The 20,297-nt window shown below is 35.0% G+C and overlaps 1 protein-coding gene and 1 long non-coding RNA gene across 3 annotated transcripts in view; one reads left to right on the top strand and one right to left on the bottom strand.

Moving 5' to 3' along the window:
* The window catches only part of LOC117578104 (uncharacterized), a 156,242-nt gene that overhangs the window by 59,250 nt on the left and 76,695 nt on the right, over positions 1-20,297 (bottom strand). The gene's annotated exons all lie outside the window — the stretch shown is intronic.
* On the top strand, positions 7,686-8,756 carry LOC117578105 (uncharacterized). The gene is made up of 3 exons (XR_004573351.2): positions 7,686-7,917; positions 7,980-8,309; positions 8,377-8,756. It is a non-coding gene; the product is annotated as an uncharacterized LOC117578105 (long non-coding RNA).

Below are 20,297 nucleotides of genomic sequence, written 5' to 3'. Positions count from 1 at the left end.
AATTGTCAGTTGTTGTCAATTACAAAAGTCGAAGCTTATATTAACAATAATCTGCTTAGACACATATGGAACAAGGCGCTGATAAGGAAAGGTTTGCAAGTGAAATGAATTTAATTGAAAATTTTCCCATTTGCCACGGGAAATTAAATAGAAAATGAAAAGCAGAAGAAATCGTAACACGCAAATGAAATCGAAACCAAAAATCGACTTGAAAAAAAACATAACAAATGCACAGCTAATGCTAAGAGGTGCGGGGAGGGGGTGAAAAGGGTTGCCATGAAAATTGAAAATTGTCAAAAAGACGAGCAACAAGCTGATGATGACGACGATGAGACGAAGACAGCGCGAACAACAAATTAATCAATGTAACTGCAACGACGAATGCACCGAAGAATGAAATAATACAAAGAAGAAGAAGAAGAAGGGAAAAAAAGCACAAGCCAAACAATTTGTTGTTGTAAGCTGCAGGTGAAGGTGAAGGGAGGGGAGAGGTATAGAAATCATCTTTGGCGTCTTCTGCGCTGCGTTTCAATTTAATTTGCTGCGTCGTTGTCCCCATCTCATTCACTTTCTCGACATCTCTCTCTCTCTCGCTCTCGCTCTTTCTGCGTGTGGCCCAAAAGACTTTCGTTTTCTTCTTAGTTGTTGTTTTAGTTTAAATCATTAAATCTTCTGCTTGTTGTGCACAGTGAGTGAGTGTGTTTGTGTGTGTGTTGACTATTTGTTGTCTGTTTCTGTATCTACTATTTGTTGTTTTTGTTGTTAGTTGCTATTGCAGCTAGTGCAGTTCGCATTTGGTAAATGGGAATAGTTATGTAGTTGGTTAGATGCTCCAAGTTGGCGATTCGCTTTCACTGTCTGCGAGAGTCTGTCTTCGACCCGTCGAATGCACATTTCCTTTATACCCTTGGGAATTCAACAACAACAAGAAACTTCAAAAAAAACTGAGCAACTGGAGGGAGTCTTGAAATTTATGGACAACTCTTTGGATATCAATTTCCAAAGGCAACCGATTCTTTTTACTAAACATAAAAGTAAAGTAAGTTTTCTTATATTGTGCACTATATAAGCACTAATGAACATTTCGAGAAAGTCTAATAACAATTATTTTAATATTAATTTAATAAAATTTTGTTAACAATTATTTTTTTATTCAAAAAACTAAATATTTTCTATTTTAACATGTTTTTAATACAAATTCAAATTTAAAAATTTGACAATCGGACATTTTTGATTACAAAAATTAAGAAAACTCGTCCAAATAACTATTTTAATAATACAAAATAAGAAATAAGTCTAAAATTTCTTCAAAATTTCATTGTAAAACACTTTTATTTTATAGGTTTTTGAATAAAAAAGACAAAATTTAAATAATTTTTTGCAGTCAGTGCCTTAGAAATACCATAGTATTAATTTCAATTAATTATAATTTCTATTTCAATTTCAATTTAAAAAAAAAACTAAATAATTCCAAAAAATAACAAATTAACTTTATTTACCTTTAAGGAATAGCTCAGAGAATTGTCCCATCTGAACAGGGTATCTGCTAGTCTAGCATGACAATTTCTCACTCTCTTTTTTTGTGTGTTTATTGACTCTTTGCTTTGCTTCTTGTTGTCGCTTAATTTCGGTTGTTGTAATTGCAGTACTGCGTGTGTTTAGCCGCGTATCTAACAACAACTAAACACAATCTACAAACAAACACACACACACACACATGAGAGAAACGCATACTGATGCATTTTTGTTAGTATGTTATTTAGGGCTAAAAAGTTTGTCGATTCGATTTCTGCTTCTTACAATTTCTCGGGGATCGTTTTGTCAAGTCGTCAAGTGACAACAGATGACGCAACTTTCCCAAAAACAAAAACAACAACAACAACAACAAATAAAATAAAACAACATCACAACAACTTGGCAATGGTTTCTATTTATGCATGTGTATGTGTTATGTTGCCTGCTTCCTCCGATTGTTGTCGATGTTGTTGTTGCTGTGTTGTTGTTGTTGCTGTGTTGCCCGCTCAATTTCCATTTTGAAAATAACTCAATTTGCTGTCAACGTCAGGCGTATTCAGTTCGTATTCATGTTTTGTTCCTCGCTGTCTCCCCAAATTTCAATTGAGTTCAGTTGAGTTGAGTCGAGTCGAGTTGAGTTCCTGTTTCTTCTTCTTCTTTGCAGGTCCCCTGCCTGCTACATCAGGGTAAACACGAACAATTCTAGCAACAAGATCCATAAGGAGTTTTGTTTGAATATTGAACACACACACACACACTAACACTAACACACATGTGGGTGCAACTATGCATCCGTGAGGCAACAAATGCCAAACATGTGTTGCAAACGTGGAGAGACATGTCAAGCGTTACTTTTGATGTAAATACACAAACACACATGCATCCCATCCCATCCCATTACTAAATACGTGCTCAAACTTTATCAACATCAAAAATTGCATATCTGAACAGAGTCCCGAAATAAACTAATTACAATTTGCCATTTAATAAAGATTCTTGCAGCTTGAAAGCTTTTTAAATAGACTCGTCGATTATCACATCGATTCCAAAGCTGCCTTGACCGCATACGAAAACTATATTTAAATTTTTATTGAACCAAAATCATCGAGCTAAGCGGAACAAGGACATTTTATTTTCATTCATTCTTTTTTTTTTTTTTTGCCTACCAAATATTTGCACATTAATTATGAATCGCTCGACAAATTCAGTTTCGTATAGTACTTGTTTGTTGTCACTATAATTGAAACTCCACCTCTGAATAATGAAGGTTTTTCTTTAAATATGCAACATAACTTTTGCTATTTTTTAACGCAATACAATTAAAAATTTAAAGCAAGTTTGTTCAAAGGGATTATTTATGCTTCAAAAAGGTTAAATTTAGTGGCATCTTTCTGTAAATCTCTTTTTAACTTTATAGTAATGGAATGAATATTATTTTTATCTGCAATTTTAAGGAATCTGCAAGATAAACTGGAATCTATTATATTGATCAATAGAAAACTTTATGCAAATTTAATTTACAAATATCCAACTTTATATTTATCTTAAAAAAATAGGAAATCCTTAAGTTCTAAGATTTACAAGTATTAATAAAATGAATCATAAGAAATATTTATGCTATTTCCTTCAACTAAAATTCCACATTATCTTTGTAATCCTATAGAATCTTTAATAGATTTTAAATCTAACTAAATTCTATAATATAGATCAAAAGAAAACATTCTGCAAACTTATTTTACAAATTTTCAACACTGTATTTATCTGAACGAAATAGGAAATCCTGACAGAATCTATAGTAATTATAATAACTTTCAATATCAAGAAGTATTTATAAAATGGATTGACATTTTTCTGCTAATAACCTCAATCAAAATCAAACTCTATCTCTGCCATCTCATATAATCTGTAGTATCTGTAGTATTTAAGATCAACTAAAATGAATATACATTATAGATCAATAGATATAGCACTACCGCAGATTTAGCAACCTTCACAGATGCAAAGCCGACTGTGTTTTATATTTTTTTTTTTTTGTTTTTGGAAAGGTAGAGTGTAAAATTACTGCACATTGTTGCTCAGGGCTCCAAATGTTGGGGCCATGTAATGCGAGTGCTACGTATGTTTTATTCGGTTACGTTTTGTGGTACTTGACTTTATGAATATGCAGTTGTGTGTGTGTGTTTTGCCCAAGTTCAAATTGAAAGCGGCGCACTTGATACGATTTGATTTTGGGCCTGGCACTGAAATAGGGCTTCGTTTGGACTGAGACTCGTGTCGTCTTCTTCTTCTTTTTCTTTTCTTAGCCAGCGGCCACAATTTGAGCTCGTCTTGGGTTTCGGTTCGGTTCGATTCGATTCTGGTTCGCAGGAGGGCGGAGAAAAGCGGCAACTTAAAGGGTCGAGGCTCCACAACAAAATATCAAAAAACAAAAACAAAATGCAGCACACCAAACAAATGCTTGGATTCTTTTTTATCGGCCATTTCAACTTCTACCTTCTTGCCTCAGTCTCAGTCTCAGTCTCTGCCTCTTTTTCTTCTTCTTCTGCTTGCAACTCCTGTCGTTCTTGTTTCTTGTGCACAAAGTACAAATAGTTCCAGGAACCGCGAACCAAAAAAAATTTAAATGCAACCGCCGCGTGTTGAATTTTTAATAAATGTGCAATGCACGCCGCGTGATTTGGTTGCAAGAACCCCAAAAGAACAGGAACCACAAAAACAAAACAAAAAAAACACAATCGAGAAAAGAAATTACAATAATAAATAAATAAAATGCAGGCGTGTGTGGCAATTAAAAAAGAGAAGCACGAAACGACCGAGTGAGCGGAACAAACATGCAGCTAATTGTGAGGCAACATGAAAAGGATCAACACTGGAAATATTCAATATTGGAAATGGCACAGGAATGGGAATGGATTGCCTGCGAAATGCATTCGTCACTCTGTTTCAATTTCCTGCATGTTCCACTTCCATCGTTTCTAATTCGCATTCGCAAGCGCAATGCGCGCATCAAATACAAACAGCAATTAAATTGTTATTTTACCTTCTTATTCTTTTGTTGCTTGGTACTTGGTACGACCACTTCTATCCTCTTTCAGCACTTTTATCACACTCTTTCACTATCGCGATCGCAAACGATGGATGACTTTTTCAATTCTTCTTATTTGGGGTTTTGCATTTGTTTTTGTATTTGCATTTGCAGTTGTTGTAGTTGTTATTGTGAAGATGAAGTCACTGCACTTTTGTTTTGCCAGTTGTTGCCGTTTGTTCTTTTGTTGCCTTTTTACTTTTCGCTAAAAATGGAAAACAATTGTTGCTTTTGTTTTTTTTTTTATTTCCTTTTTTTTTGTTTTTGTTGCCCGCTTAGAAAATTTGCAAGCGCCGCATAGCTTTTGTTTTGTTTTCTTTTCGCTTGACTTTTAGCATGCACTTGTTGCTCTCTCTCTATTGGCGCCGTTGCTTCGCTTCGCTTTTCGTTGCTGTCGGCAAGGAGCAAAAAAGCCGCCGATTGAGCGCAAAATCCACAATAATAAAAAAAAATATAAACACACACTTTTTTTATTTTTTGTATAATATTCACACACGCGTTAAGTACTTGTCAAATACTTTTATAAAACAAAAAAAAATTGTAAAAATAAATTCAATTGATAGCCAATTGCATGTTTGCCATTGTTGCACATTCAAATGTAAAACGTTCGTGTTTGGATTCGAAAATAATTTGTGAGCAAAAATGCACAGCGACCCGCACGTCTTTACACTTCGACTTCAGAATTAACACTGTTCTGTTGAATTAACAGCGTACTGTTAGTTAACCGAATCTGTTGCGCACTCATTTGAGCTGCTTTGCACTCAAATGAGCTGTTATGTTAACTTAACATTGGCGCTCTTGGCGCGAATTCAAATTTCAAATTTAAATTTGAATTTAATTCACAAAATCTCATTTATTTACACTAAATAAAGAAAATATATTAAAAAATAATTATATTCTTTTTATTTACATTGATTTTATGTTTCTATATTTATTTTATATAATTTTTATATTTTTTTCGTATTTTGTATTGCGGCGCGCTGTTGTAAAATTAACAGAGTGCAACAGGCATCTCTGCAATGTAAACAAGCATTTAACAAGTTCGCTTATTGTATTTGCCCAAAAAATATTTCTACGCATTTATTGAACATTATTGTTTATTGTTCTACGCTTCATGCATTTTTGCATTTTTTTTGCTAGTGGGAAGTGCACTAAAGAATCAACATAGTGCTTGACTGACTGAATGCCAATAATGCTTTCAGGTTGCGCACAACTGGTTACCACTGTGACGGAGAGATCGAATTTTTATGAATGAATACTACACACTGTCCGGTTAACAGCGCGAGAGAGTGCTCAAAAGAGAGCGGTAGAGAGGGAGAGAGAGAGAGCAGTCAGGTCAAAGCGCAGATTAAATGAGAGCGGCACAAGCACTACGATCGATTGGGAGAGTCGTGCAAATGCAGATGCGCTTCCCTCACTTCCCATCGTTCATTTCACGCAATTGGAAACGAAGGCATGCAAATTGTCATATGCCATTCCAATGACATTTGAGGGCGCTCTATTTGGAGTAGTATGTATTTTTGTTTTTGCAATTTAGTTGCAATAATAAGGGGGAGACTGAGTGCTTAATATTCTGGGGCTTGATTAGTGTGTGCTCAGCACAATGGAGTTATATGCTATACAAGGGCAAACATACACTCATTTCAAAGAATTCTTCTGAAGCCGTGACGCAAAAAAAAAACACAAAAAGGTTTTTTTTGCCCATTGAAATCGCAAATGGTAAACACAAAAGCAGCAATTGGGTATTGGGGACTTGGTTGGCCTGAAGACGCCGTCGATAAGTTGTTGCGGTTCCGTTTTTCTTTTCTGTTTTTATTCTTTATAATTTTTTTTTTGTTTCAGATTGAGATCGGCGCAGTGCATGACGCACCCGCATACGTTTGGCATGAGCGGGAGTGAGAGAGTGTTTGAGCTGGAACTGGAACTAGAGCTGAAGTGCGACAGCGACGCCGACAGCAACAGCAACAGCAACGGCGGCTTAGCGAGATGGCGTTAGCTGATTGAGAACAATAGCGGCGCACCGGAAATTATTGCATCTGTTGTTTTGTGCTGTTGTCGTTGTCGCTGCACATCTCCAACTCGCCCCTGCTTCTCCTTTCCAATTGCTGGCTACGACTACTGTCTTCTCTATTGCACACATGTTCGTCTCTGCCAATCGCATGAATGTGTCTGGGTTTGTTGTGTGTGAGTGTATGTGTGTTTGTATATTACTCGCATTTTGTTTTGCTTTTGCGCTTTGTATTTGCTTTGCAGCTCTGCTGGCTACACTTGAATTGTTTTCAGTCTGCCTTTTGTGCGCAGCCTTTCTGCTGAAATTTTCAATTGCTGGCAAAAAAATAAAAACGAAATAAAAAAAAGGAAACAAGGAAAAAGAAATAAACAGAACCCAGAGCGCACTTGAGCGACAAACAGCGACGCCTGCGCAGAGGCGTTGACAGCAGCGACGGCGACGACGACGACGGTGGCAACGACGACTTCGACAGCAACATACAAGTGCAAAGTGCAACTGTCGCCCTTTAACGTACACACAACAGAGATAACAGTCTGCTATGCTAATTCCATTGCGAATACAGCGGATGCTGTGAGCAGCTGTTACCGGGCGGGCGTCTGTTGCTGTTAGCATAACAGCGGAAGCCATTGCGCATGCCTTGCGAATGCTGTGCGCCTGTTACACGCACTAGCGCAGTGTGTGTGTGCGATGCGTGTGTGTGCGCATGTGTGTGTGCGTGTGTGTGTGCTTGTGGCGACTACAGGTGCATCTCCGAGCAACCGAGTGATAAGCTCTGCAACAGAGCGTTGCGCTTGTGCAACACAACAATGCAACTGCTCAGTTTCGGTTCCAGTTTCCATTTCAGTTGAAGACGCGAACTTCGAACTTCAAATATGTGCTCAGAGCATTGTGTGGCACACACAACAACAACAAAACAAAAAAAAGGTAAGAAGTCGAGATACAAAACTTGCAGCAAATATTTCAACTCAACGCAACTTCATTCATGTAATTTCGCTTTTTATTTGTCTGCCACTGCATGTGAATCTTGGAACATTTCTTCCGACTCGTTTTTTCTTTTTGTTGTTGTTGGAAAATTAAAGATAATTATGATTGCCAACACAGAAGAAGAAGGAAGACACAAAAAAAAAGACAAAAAGCAAACCAAAGAGACGTACTTGAAGTTGCCACACAGAGCATAATCATTCATGCAGCAGGCTGTTGTATTTGTATCTGTGAGATACGCAGCTCACAAATGATTATGATAAAAAGCAGCAGCCGCAAAAAAATAAAATGTAAAAAAAAAACTACAAGAACATCATCGGAACAGGTAAGAACATCGCATTGCCATGTTTTTATGTTTTGTGTTTTTATTCTTTGTTGATATCCCAGCATAAGCATATAAATTGAATCGAAAATAAACGCACAAAGAAGCGAGAGACAGGAGACTCTCCACATGAACCGATGAACTGGCGCTGATAACAGCCAAAAAAAAAAACCAAAGCGAGGCTAAGGCCAAGACAACACACACACACATACAGACGAACACACTCCAATTTAGCCGGTCAAAGAAATTAAGAAAAATCAAACAGGTTTCTGCCACACAGCCACAAATTTTCCCGAAGCTGCTTCAAAGACAGCCGCATTACCACAAAGAACACAAGCAACATTGGGGCACACACACCACAGAAATGAAAACCTCGAAGGAAGCACGAGAAGCAGGTAGGACAACTGATGATTTTGTAATTAGAAAATTAACAAGTCATTGCTCAATTGGTCGGAGGAAAAGTGAAGAGCTGAGATTTTTCCCAGCGAACCAAACAGCAACAATATAATGACAACCCCCAGTACCACAAAGAGCAGCCCCTCTAGTCAACCCCTGGCAATAACCCAACAAAAACCGCAGATAAATCAAAGTGCCAACAAAATTACAACGCAAGCACTTTACAAGCGAGCGTGCTCGACACTGGAATACTCGCTAGCAATATGAAAACAAAACTGATTGGAAAGGAAATAAGAAATAGAAGGAAGTAGCAGAGAATTAAAAGTTGTCTGTAAATTAAAAAAAAATCTGTAAAGAATTGTATTTCATTGAAATTTTTAATTGATGGATTAAATAATGAATTTACATTTAAAATGAAAACTGGAAATGTAATAATAATATTAATATTGTAGTTCTCAAAAATATTTAAAATGCGATTCTAATGACAAAATATAGTTTGTCACAAATTTCATAAATCATAAACTAAGAGATTAGCAAGTATTTCATATAAAAATTTAAAGAAATTTCAAACTAATATGTCAAGAAGTTTTTCTTTTTAAAATTAACAGATTATCAAGTATTTTATACTAAAATTTCAAGGAATTTCAAACTAATATATTAAGAAGTTATTCTTATTAAAATGTTCAAAACAATTAATTGAATATTCATATGACTTTTTAATGAATTTCGCTTTACTTAAATTGCTTAATGCTAAGTAGTAGAAATAGTTGTCGAGTTTATTCAAATGTTTCAAAATATGTATTGATAATTAAAATATGAAAAATGAATGCAAGTATTTTATTTAATTTCTTCTTATACCATTTTTCGAAGAATAAATATGTATTTGCAATAATATATGTCTAAATACCAAAATAATGCTAAAATTACAATCCAAATTTGCAACTTGATGCACAAAATCATTATCAAAAGTAGCGAAGAGAAGCAAATGAAAGTGTTACTAACACGGTCGCAAACACATCAGACTCTTTTAGCACGCTCTTATCAAAAAACATTATAATAATGAATGAAGCATTGTGTGAATGGATTCGCTAGAGAACAGCTCAGAGATAGATAGAGATAGAGAGTTACCTGGTTGGGTTTTGGTTTTGGGTTGCTTTGTGAAACAATACGGGCTAAATGCGTCACACACACCGCACAACACATGCCACAAACTATGCGTGTGTGTGTGTGTGTGTGTGTTGCGTGTGTGAACTAAGGACTAAAGGACTGTTGACAGCCCATGCGCTTTGGCTGTCAATTGTGGCGTATTTGATTTGAATCGATTCGATTCGTTTTGCAGGTAAACAAACACTCGACACAAAAGAAGCACTCACATGACATTTGATGACCTGTTGCTCGCTTCCTTCCGTGTGTGTGTATGTGTGTGTGTGTGTGAAGCGTGTGCTAAATATGCGTGCTATGACCAGGTCCATGAATTGGTAAATCAATTTAGCAATTGGCAATCATAAAACCCTAAATACAATTCCCAAATCAAGTTCGCTTTACGTGCGCAGCAAATGAAATTAAACACGCAGTTCGAGCACCAAATTGTTCGTATATAAAACATTTAATCTACGGATTAGGGACAACATTCTAGGAATATAACCTTGAGTATTTTGTTAGAATAACAAAATTTCATTTGATAAAGTCTGACTTTTGTTGTCTTTACAAGAATAGTTTTAGAACATTTCTAAAATTTTCAATATTTAAGAAATATAAAATATTTTGCATATATCTAAAGTTTAATAGTATAAAATGTGTTTTATATACTACCTATTAATATAGTCTTGAAAATATAATACTGTTTTTAATTTTCTTTGTTTAGTGTAGAAAATTTAATAAACTAAATACTGTTTTTGTTTAATAGTTTAGTAATTTTATATAATATTTATTTTTCATTAATAATATAGCTCATTGAATTCTTTGTTCATTGTAGTAAATTTAAAAATATGTAATTTTCTATAATAGCTTAATACATTTAATAAATAATATAATATTTCGTCGTCTATAATGACCGAGTAAATTGAATAATATAATAATATTCTTTTTCTATAATATTTTAGTAGTATTTTAGTAATATAATATTAATATATTAATATTATTTTTCTATAATATTTTAGTAGTTTATACATAATATGTTTCTTTTCTATCGTACTTTAGTAAATGGAGTATTCTTTTCTATGATAGCTTAGCATATATTTTATATATCGTTTTCTATTGTAGTCTACTAAATTGAACAGCCTTTCTATATTTATCTATCTATCTATCTTTGTTTATTTATTCATTATTTTGTAGTGTGATATATTAAATATTATTATTATTTAATTGACGATGTCAAATGCAATTCCTTTTGCAATTCAATGTTACTTAATTTTCTAATATTCTATCTGCTGACTTTCAAATCAAAATTGGTAGAAAAACGTTCAAATACTAATACAAATAATTCATAAGGACATATCTCAGTCACTTTCGATATTCCCTAGACCATTTCTTAGTCATTTGCTCAGCTGATCGAATGTACATTCTTGGAAAGTTCTTTCTTTTCAAGCTGACTCAGTCAAGAGGCAAAATAAGTAGTGATTAATGAGCTGCACTTTGCTGCATTTTGCAGGCTCGAAAATAAGAAATCACGCTTCGCTGCCAATTGGACAATAAGAACATCAAATGGCCAAACGTTATCTTCATCATCGTGGCTTCATTGGCTTCGACATTAGCCATGGCAAAAGAAGCGCAGCTTGTCAAACCCATGTCAGTTGGTGCCCCAAGCCGCATGCCACCGCCAAGCAATATAAATATGCATTAATTGCCGCAGAAAACAGAGCTCGACTCGACTCGACTCGAAGTTGAGTCGATCTTGAGCTTGGGATCTAGATCTTGACTCTGGGTTCTTTCTTGGGCCAGTGCTGCATTAATTTTAGAGCGTAACAGATGCATAAAACATGACAAAAGGGGCGATGAGCCATTTGCATTGGTCACTCAGGATGAGAGACAGAGATAGCAAGCGAGTGAGAGAGACAGAGAGAGAGAGGGAGAATGGGAGTCGACCACACACGCCTCATGCCAAGCAGGATGCTGGTCAAAGGTTCATGCGGGTTTTGTTAAAGTTGCTGCTGCTGCTGCTGCAGCTTTTCAACGCAGCCATCGAACAGCTCATAAAAGTGCAGCATAAAACTTTCAATTAATTAAATGGAGAGCAACAGAGCGAGAGAGGTATAGAGAGAGAGAGAGGGAGACAGGAGTTGGGGACAAATGTCAGTCGCGTCACCTTTTCAGATGCGCTAATTAAAAAGCCATGAAAACTGTTCGATGGCGCTGCGCTGACATCAATTTGGGCCAAAAAGAAGAAGAACATCAAAGATATATAAAACAAGTAAGAAAGCTACATTGGAGTGTGCTCGACTGTGAGATACCAGCTACCCATTTTGAATGAAAGCAAAGCAGTGCGGTATCAATTTCAAAATATACCACAAAAATATTAAAAATATACCAAGGGCTATATGGTATATTGAAGTAATATTTAAATATACCAAATATGGGCCTTGATATATTTTTAGTATTTTAGCGGTATATTAATATGGTATATTTTAGAATCAATTCATTTAAAATATATCATGGAGTGCGAAATATACCAGATTGTCAGCCAAAGGAGCTAAGACCCGATTGATCTATGATATATTTTAAATGAATTGATTTCAAAATATACCGAATTTATATACCACAAAAATATTAAAAATAAGACCCGATTGAGTCGGTATTTTTGCCCATACAAAAGTATTTGTTTAATAGCTTCAACGATTTGTATTTGATTGCAACCAAATATTGAGGATTCATGACCACTGTCGTTATTACTGTGTGTTACAAAAATCGTTAACTTCAAAATTAAGCTTGTTATTCAATTTTAATCGATGTGGGCGTGGCAAAGCATTGAAACAAACTTGAAAAATAGTGTCGAATAAAAATTATTTATATCTCTATCTCGTATAGTCTCTGAGATCTAGGTGTTTATAAAGACGGACAGACAGACCAACGGATAGAAGGACTTGGCTGTTAACGTTGATCAACAATATATATACTTTGTGGGGTCGGAGATGCTTTATTCTGTTATACCCTTCTTCTCTATGGATAGCGGGTATCAAAAAAACGTTGGGGCATGCAACAAGATGTGCGTCTTGTCATAATTATCATCGCCACTTGGAATTGAAGTGGCCAGGCCAGGCCAGAGTCTATTTACATAATGAAGTCGTCTCCGTTGTCTGGGGTCACCACTTTACTTAACTAAACAGCTGCCACGCGGCCAAGATTGTAATCCCCTTTTTGCCCTGCCTCCTCTTCCTCCATATCTGTGCTCTTCTTGGAAAATCGCTTGACGGCAATGAAAATTGGAAACCATCATAATCAAATGAGCAGCCACTTGGCCCAGACTCCAACTCCAACTCCAACTTGGAATTCAACTCAAAACTCATTTCCACTTCCAATTCGAAATTCTTATTTCTATTCTATTTCTATGGGCTCTTCCATTTTTCTTTCTATCTCGCCTTATTATTCTTATTATTCGAGTGCCTAATGCATCTTTTTCTTTATTTTTGGTTTGGAGTTTTATTTTATGCATTTTTAACGGAGTTTCGGCATATCTATTTTTTCTCTCTTAGCTTTTTGTTTTTACAGTTCTGGGCCTCAATGAAAGTGTTATAAATATGTATGTAAAAAAAAAAGCTTTCGAATGCTACGAAAATCGTGACGGAAAGTGAAACTTCTGGCCCACATTGATAAACGACGTCTGTTTGCTAAACAAACAAACTAAATAACAAATATGTATGTATGTTCCCCCCTCTTTCTCCTCCTCCTCCTCCCTCCTTCCTTTTACACATCTTCCAACGAAAACATGGCCAAGAATTAAAGACCTTGTTTATGGGAAAAGTGCAGCGAAGGCAACAAAAATTGCGCAATTTCAATTGTCGAAATTAAAAGCAACAGATGCAAGTGCAATTGAAAGGCGGAGTCAACTTTGGTTTACCCTTTAAAGTAAATATTATTTTCATTGCCCAGTTTTTCCTATAATGTATACTTTATTTACAATCTATCTTGCGATAAAATTCATTGCACAGCGATTTAACGAAATTAATAAATATTTTCAAAGCAATCTTTAAACGAGGAACTGAAAACATTTGTATTTTTTCTTTTGTAAATATTTATGAATGTTATAAATATTTCTTGACTTTTGTCTACTAAAAATTCCATGCAGTATTTACAGCACAAATGTTTAAATTAAATGATTAAAAAAGTTCGATAAAGTAACTAAGCTTAATTTATTTGTTTTCAAGAATTTGTCAAAATTGCTGGTGGATTAACTACATATTTATTAACTAATTTTCATAAAGTTTAAAAGAATTTATGCTGGCCTGAAAAAGAATATAGATTATCTTTAAAAAAGTTTGATAAATTGTCTAAGAACAACAACAACAATTAAAGAAAACTATATAAAATTTAAAATTTTTATATAGGTTGTAACAAAATGAAATAACTTTATCTAATCAGGCCAAAGTTTAAGCTAAATTTATTCTGTGCTCAAAAATATGGAGTATAATCAAAGAAGTTAGTTTCATTCTCTAGAAACTTTCCAAACAAAACATACAAAAATAATAATAATAACATAAATTACATTAATATTGTAATAAAATGAAATAATAATATTTTTGTCATCGAATTTTGCTGAAACTTTAAACTAAGCTTAAGCTGACCTAAAAGTATGCAACAATTAAATTTGGCACTTGCAAAATAAAGAAATATTATATATTATATTATTGATTAAAAATCGTTCACATATGGAACATCATCAAATGCAAGAGAAAGAAAACAGAATTGTATAAAATTCGTTGTGGTTTTCTCAAGTGAAAAGCTTGCGCACATTTTTCCTAAAACGATTTTGAAGTGCATAGTTGCGATATAATACATATTACAGATTAATTGCCTCTGACCCCCAACAAGAAAGCAACAACAAAATGCGATACATTTGCCCCAAGTCGATGGCCTTTCATTTGGCGATTGGGGCAGGAAATGAAATGCAATCAGAATTAATAGAAGAAGAAGAAGACGAGGCATTTTAGATGCGTGCCACGGCCGTGTGCATGGATCCATTTTCCCATTTTCCGATTTTCCACATTTTTCGATTTTCGATTTTCCCATTTATTTACACAACATCAAATTGGTGGCGAGTCATTCACTCATTGAGAAGTTCTTCAAAAACAAAAAACAAAAAAACAAAAAAAAAAAACGCGCATTTTTCCTCAATGAAAATATTCAGTTTCTTGTTTGTTTTTTCTTTTCATCGTTGTTTTTTTCAGTTTTTTTGCCCCATTCCAAGAGAACGCAAAGCGAAATGCGATTGCAATCCCCAACAATTCCCCTTGTCTATCATTGCTCTCAGCTTTTCAGCTGCTTTCCTCTCTGCTCTTTAGTCTCTGCCCCATCTTCCTGCAATGCGGGTCAACTATGTAATTCAATTAAAGTCCATCAACACTGGCGCCTGTCATGGAATTGAGTGAATCTCCCAGTCGCATTTTAATTCCATTAATTATTAGATGACCGTTTTCATACCCTGTAAACTATGACGCACAAAACGGGCGAGCTCGACTTCTATGTGATTGTGTGAAACTTGAAGAAAAAAAACTTTAACTTAGAAGAATAAGAACTTAAGAATTATAGAGAAATTAAAGGTTGTATTGAAAAACTGTGATTCATCTTAAAAGAGTTCTTTTTACCATATTTACATTTACATATTATACGATTATATTTAATGTGTGGTAACTACTAGCGATTAGAGTATAATTTATGAACTTTAGCTTGTTATAAATAAGTACTAAACAGAGAAAGCAAAACCAATGAAACAATAAATATAAAAAATGAATAAATAGTAGATAATACTTGTATATGACATTACGAAATATGTGAGAAAAATACAGTCGAGTGTGCTAGACATTCATATTCTACAAGTATAGCAAAAATATACCACAAAAATATCATATACCACAAATAGATCATAAATATCATATCTGAAGATTATTTTTTGGTATATTCGTTTTGTACTACACTCATAAATATCTTAGTTACTATTCTATGTAAGTTTAATTCGAGCTTCAAAATTGCCTGCTATTAGATTATTTTCGATTTTCGGGGCGGAAGTGGGGGTGGCTGTCGAAAAACAAGTTTAGATCTATCTAAAAATAGCAATTAATAATGTGAAATAATATAAAAATAAACAAATTTAGCTAAATATTAATTTTAGTTTTTCTATTCAAAATTTTCGTACATAAAAGTAAAATATATTTTCTATAAGTATCTTTACTAGTTGGCATAATAAAATCAGATTGTTCATGTCTTCATTAGATATGCATTTGGTTACCCTACTAGTCTTCATCTGGGCACACTGTCACTAATATTTCTGTTTGCCGAAATTTGTCTTAACGATTTATGTAAGGATTTGCTTAAACAAAAGTAAAATAAATGTACTGCCTAACAAATATTAAAGTAAAGAATTGATTGAGGTAAATATAAAGACTTTACAGGGTATTTTGTCGGCGATCACGCTCGCTTGCCAAGCCCAGGCTTAGCTCTTAATGAAGTGCTGGGCATTTGGTTTCTCACAGTGTAAGCTGCATTATCTTGTAGGTGTAAATTGAATGCATCTGCAACGCACAACAACTGGCCGCCACTTCATTAGCAGTCGCTTCAGCACGAGAAGCGTAGAAGGAATTGAAGCTGTGCAGTTGAAGACAGAGCTGCGGTCTAAGCTGAAGAAGGAGGAGGAGCAGGAGAAGGAGAACAAGGTGGAGGAGGAGGCAATCACAGTTTAGCCTAGACTCTTTTCACACCTTTATAAAGAACCCAAGCCGTGGCCCAAACAACAATGACAACAAATGAAATCCATACATAATCATAATACATAATAATGAGCACAATGAGGAATACAATAGAGGAATAGAGGAGCGAACAAGTTTTGGTTTCTGTGGTTGGGTTGAGTTGAGGTTGGGTTGGGGGATAATGGAGAATGTCAGCTGTCTGCTCTATGCTGTCTAGTGTTTAGTGTCTAGTGTGTGCCCCCCACACACACACACAGAGAGTTGGGCATTCATATTCTAATAGGCCACTTAAGATGCACAGAATGCAGACCCATGGCCCAGACAATGGGCCAGACAATGAGCTTATGTGTAGGAGATGCGAGAGATGCATCCCAACAGCAACAACATCTCCACAATTGCAGTTGCAGTTGGCCTAAATATATATTTATTATTATTTTTTTCTTTTTCTTTTTTGTTTTCTGTTCCACATTAAGCTTAAGTAGCTTTGCTCATTAAGATAACACACACACAATATTGTATTTTAATTACGCCAAAGCCCTTTGGATTATGCAATAGCATCAATTGTCTGCCACGATTCCCAATCTCAATTCCCAATTCCCGATTCCCATTCCCATTTTCGAAATTCTGCGTAAGGTGTGCGCATTGTGGTCTATATTCCAAAATAGGTCAGAGGCTCCCCTGCTCCAGAAATGTGTTCCCCCCCAAAAAGTTTTTATGGAGTGTACACCAACAACAACAACAATAATATCAACGGCGGCATCTGCATCTGATCAATATCAAATAGCCCAGACATTGCCAGCCATTAAAAGTGCTTGCGAAATCGCATCGAGTACATTGGGCATAATACCCAGACACACACACACACACACTAATACACCATATTTGAATGCAACTCATACTCGCAACTCGTAGGTAGACGAGGCAACAACAGCAATAGCAACAGCAGCCACTGGGCGCCGTCTTGCTTGGCGATTCTTTTCCTTCTCATTGCTGTTGTTGTCGTTGTTGTTGTTGTTTATGGCAGCCAACTGTGGCAGCCAAAATGGTTGTTGCCCAACAGCGTGCAACATACAGCATGCAGCTTGCAACTGCCGCAAGCCCTTGCCTTGCCTTTGCCTTTGCCGAGTCCAGGTCAGTCCAGGGCAGTTCCAGTCGAACTCCAACTTCAACTGCAGCTCCGCTTTTCCCGCAACAACATTCGCGCCACAGGCAACGCAAAACAAAATGATAAGAGCACCTTCAGACGCACTCATAGATACCCTGTAATGTTCTAGGCAAAGTTACATCAATTTTAATTTCAATATGCAACAAAAAGAAGTCAAAGAAGTTGTTTATGCCGAAAGAAACAATCACAAATCACTTCCACTCGAATTTCACTTCAATTTCACTTTTAGAGAAACAACGACTATTTTGCCAGGTATTTTGCTAAAAACAGTAATGAAACTTCACTTGAATGTAAAAAATTTAATTGATTTATAAAGAGTGTTTAATTTGCGATTAATCTACGTTCAAATAATTAACATTTTTTAAGCCACCTTTTAATAATTGAACCAACAACTTATCTAATAGAAATGTTATTACATTTAAAAAAATAAATTTGTTCAGCATAAACATAAATATTTTTTATAATTCAACTAACAGCTGGTCCAATGACAATTTTACTAAATAAAAAGTATATTATGTATGAGTAAATAAAAGCTTTTGCTTGGCAGCATGATAAAATATATAAAAAATTCTAGCCGTAATATTGATAGTAATTTTCTAAACATATGTTTTCAGCTACCTGGAATAACTCTGTTAACTAAAATATGAATTCAATCTCTAAAATGTTGTGTATTTTATTCTTAAATGTGATGTACTATAAATGAGGCCATATTATATATATCATAATTAGCATAACAAACATCAGTTGTACATAGCCTTTACATTGATGTATGGTCACATTTGACCTTAACTCCTTGAACATTCGTGTGCTTAAATATAATATTCATTACATATATTCAAAACTAAATCGATGTTGTGTATTTTATTTGCAAGCGGATATTGACAATCAACTAACAAGCCTAAATAAAAACACGATATAACGTTTAAAGGAATAAACTGCACAAAAATTAAATACATAATTTTATTAGCTTTCTTATACTTGATCAGTTCTGATTTAAAAATTCTATTAATGCTTTCTTTGAACTTTAATTTAATTAAATTGCATGCCAAGTGACTATTCCACTGAAATTTCTTCTAAGAATACAGAATATCAATTCCCACGGTATTTGCTAGTCGCATACTTTCGTTGGCCTGAACTTTGCTTAGATCTTTATTTATGTATGAGCATGTAAAAGAATGCAAACTTTGCAAAAGTTTTTGCCTGGCCCACGGGCATAAAGGGTAGTTCCATTTTCCATTTTCTATTTTCTATTTTCCGCTAACACACACTCACACACATATTTTGACAGTCACCCACACACACACACACACACTCTCATGTGCAAACATATACTATATATTTTTAGAGCAAAAATTGCCATTTAAGTTGCTCAACTTTTGCCAGAGTTTTGTCATCTATGTATATGCAGAGGTCGCAGGGCAAAGCGAAAGACTTTTCTGACAGTATTGCGAGAGAAAATGAAAAAAGGAATTCTTGGATGTGGTCGCAAAAGTTTTGTGCTGTGTGCATTTATCGGTTGCACTACGATGTATGTGATTTGTCCTCGTTTTGTAAGACTTTAAAAGGCGCTCTATCTATCTGTCTCTCAGTCTCTCAGTCTCTGTTTCTGTTCCTGTCTCTGAGCTAAGTACTCGGCATTATTGGCATTGGCATTGGCATTCGCCTTGCCAATGGCATTGGCAATGGCATTGCCATTGGCCATGATGGCTTTGAGTCGTCCAGGGCATTAGGCAAACTGATTGGTGTCACCATGCCAGAGACTTTGCTAGTTGTCTGGCAACTGACAAAGCGGGTCGCAAAGCTGCGCAAGCTGCAAACTGAAAAGCAATTCCTTCCTTTGCTTTCGCTTGGCGCGTGGCACGCACGTGGCCGCAAAGACGCAAGCAGAGATACAAATGTATCTGGCGAAGAGAGTGAGAGTGCGAGTGAGAGTGCGAGTGAGAGTGAGAGAGATTCACGTGTCCGGGCCCCGGTACTAGTTATGAACAATCTAAGTCAATTCAATTAAAAGCTCCTATTTCATTATAATTCCTTCACAGCCAGCTCCTTCTTGTCTCCTTGTTGTCGTCCACATAATACAAATCATGCGGATTACCAATGACGCTCAATGCTCTTGTCGATAGCAAATTGCTCTTTACGTAACGTTGAAGCACACACAATTCTCAGCCTCTCTCGCTCTCTGTTGCATGCCCCCTCATGCCACAAATCCCCCAAACTATCGATGACATTATACGCTGCAGAACGTGAGTCCAAATGCATTAACATACGCTTAAAGCCTTATCCCATTTATATGCAATGTTCTTTTTATTAAACTATGCAATAGAATAATAAAATTTTCTGGCATAAATTTCGCGTGAAACTTTATTAAAAGTGAAAAAAAAAACTATACCAAAACATTATTTTAGTTCGATTTTATAGCTCTTGATTAGCACTTCAATTAGAGTTAAAAAATGATCTTGGAATTATTTTTCTGTTTTAAGATAATTTCAATAATAAGCGAATCCGTTCGCAAATCAAAAAATTTATATAGTTTATCATAAAATTGGAAAAGTTCCTAAGATTAAAATTAGCTCTTAATATAATAAAAAAAATCTTAGCTCTTAATATCCAGCTAATATAAAAATTACTTCATCACTTTATTCTGAAATTGTTTCAGTTTATGCGGCAAATTTCGCCAGAGAATTTTTTATATGTAAAATATTCTTTGAACTCATTTCTTAATTAATTTAATTTGTATTCTATTTTTCAGAAGAAATTAAAAATATTTTGAGCTTTTTCAATTTCCAATTCCAAAATCAAAACAATTTCAAATAATTCAATATCTATTATTCATTTAACATATTAACATATTTTAACATATTATTCAAGTTTTCTTGTGAGTTTATTTAATAAACAGTCTCTATTTTTTACTCTTAACTTAAATTCAT

The sequence above is a fragment of the Drosophila albomicans genome, chromosome X (assembly GCF_009650485.2).
Source record: "Drosophila albomicans strain 15112-1751.03 chromosome X, ASM965048v2, whole genome shotgun sequence".
Lineage (NCBI taxonomy): Eukaryota > Metazoa > Arthropoda > Insecta > Diptera > Drosophilidae > Drosophila > Drosophila albomicans.
This window is presented reverse-complemented; position numbering and strand designations above follow the sequence as displayed.